The following is a 2,500-nucleotide window of genomic DNA, read 5'->3' on the forward strand; positions in this document are numbered from 1 at the left end:
TACTGTGCGTTACCTTTTGTTTGTTTGTGCGCATGTGTGGGTCAGTGTGTGTGCGTGTGCCTATGTATGCCTGCATGTACGTATGTATGTGTGTATGTATGTTTGCATGTGTATGTACGTATATATGTCTGTGTTGGCATATGTATATATGTATGTGTGCATCTGTATGTGATTGTGTATATGGTCATGGGACCATATACACACACACTTTACTCCACACAAGGACACATATGATGCATACATATACAAACAGATGCTCACACACACATGCATAGTAAAATATACAACACGGACATGCAAGCACATGAATATGCAGGATATGTACATACAGATGTACAGACATACATACATATATGCATACAAACACACACATATACATACATGCACATTCAAACATACATACACACATACATACGTACATGCATGCATGTATAAGCACACACATACACTGACCCTCACACATGTGCACAAACAAGCAAAAGGTAACGCACTGTAAATAATGGACAGAGTCAAGACTATTGAAAAGGTTGCAAGACGCAACGAAAATTTAGGAAAGTAAAAATAAGAAATAAGTGGAAATTGTACCGGTGACAAAATGACTCTCTCCAGACACAACAGAATATGCTTCAATACACAGAACTCATATAAAGAATCTTGCAAACCAAGTCCAAAAAGAAATACATATATATATATTTAATATATATATATATATATAATATATATATATATATATATATATATATATAGGAATAGCTTTTCTGATATTTTTTCACTTTAATAATTATATGTTTATAAGTTTACAAAAGTAAAAATACAGAACACTTAACAGATTAGCTTCGGCAGTATATATTTTAAAATTGGATCGTTACGGAGTAGACTTGCACGGATTCTGAGCAAGGATGATATGCAATTTTGTGAAGTTGCAAACATCTAATTCTTAAAGTGGGAAAATTATCAGAAAAGCCATTTCTATTCATTTCTTTTTTTCAAATACATGATATTGTACCAAATAGTGTCTATTTCTTATTTTACGATATATGTATGTGTATATATACGTATATTTATATACCCACGCAGACACACACACACACGCATATATATATATATTTTTTTTATCTTATATTAAACTTTTTAATACTTTTTAATAGTTATATATTTTTTATATAAAAAAAATTATAAATATAATTATAAATATAAATTAATAATTTTAATTTTAATTTTAATAATTTTAATTTTTTTAATTTCATATTTTATATATTTTGTATATTATATTAATTATTTTTATGTTTTGGTTTATGTTTTTCATTGTTTGATTTGCCTAATAGTGGTTTTATCCCTAATTTAATTTATATATATATGCATACATACACACACAGACACACACATATATATATACATATACATATACATATATATATACATATACATATACATATATATATATATATATATATATATATATATATATATATATACACCGTGGAGTGTGTTCTTGTGTTTGTTTCAGCTGCATATCTATACGTATGCGTGTGTAAACAATGTTTGGCATTATATAAGGGATAACGACCCCGTTTGGTCATGAATGACAATGGGATTGCACATGAAAAGTACCCCTTGGAGGTACACAAATCAGCGCAAGGTAGTTTATGGAAAACAAGCAGTCGACGATCCATAACAACCTCCCCACTCCATGCGACTAATGTTGTCCAATGGAATGGCAAATACCGATATAGTTTGGCAACAGTGATTTCGCAAATCAATTCTAGAAGTGTGTGAACTGGAAAAACGTGAACTTAAATGCCTTATGCAATAACATTACACACAGCCCGGTCTAGAAATCACTCCCTTTGATCATTAGCCTGACGATCTAACCCAGGATTTCACAAACTTTTTTTCCGGTGCCCCACATTTTAGTAACACAATTTCCGGTTCTCTCCTTTTTGAAAAAAAATTTGTACCCATCAACATTTTTTTATTTTTAATATAGAAATACGATCATCAATTCAATTACCTGGCTGATGGATACCTCGACTCAATGGTGAGTGGAAACCTCTGCTGCTTTACAAACGCTTGTTACTAGATAGATAGGTAGATAGATAGATAGATAGAAAGATAGATAGATAGATAGATAGATAGATAGATAGATACATACATACATACATACATACATAGACAGACATACAGACAGACAGACAGACAGATAGATAGATAGATAGATAGATAGATAGATAGATAGATAGATAGATAGATAGATAGATAGATAGATAGACAGATGATAGATAAATAGAGAGACAGACAGACAGACAGACATACAGACAGATAGATAGATAGATAAACAAATAGATAGATAGATAGATAGATAGATAGATAGATAGATGATAAACAAATAGATAGATAGATAGATAGATAAACAAATAGATAGATAGATAGATAGATAGATAGATAGATAGATAGATAGATAGATAGATAGATAGGGAGAGATAGATGGATTGATAGATAA

At 30.3% G+C, this 2,500-nt stretch overlaps 1 long non-coding RNA gene and 1 other non-coding gene across 2 annotated transcripts in view; both read left to right on the forward strand.

Annotated features, from left to right (window-relative positions):
• Window positions 1–2,500, forward strand: part of LOC118763573 — a 287,109-nt gene that overhangs the window by 167,834 nt on the left and 116,775 nt on the right. The gene's annotated exons all lie outside the window — the stretch shown is intronic.
• Window positions 830–934, forward strand: LOC115212475. The gene has a single exon (XR_003881749.1). It is a non-coding gene; the product is annotated as a U6 spliceosomal RNA (small nuclear RNA).

Source organism: Octopus sinensis, linkage group LG5 (assembly GCF_006345805.1).
Source record: "Octopus sinensis linkage group LG5, ASM634580v1, whole genome shotgun sequence".
Taxonomy (NCBI): Eukaryota; Metazoa; Mollusca; class Cephalopoda; order Octopoda; family Octopodidae; genus Octopus; species Octopus sinensis.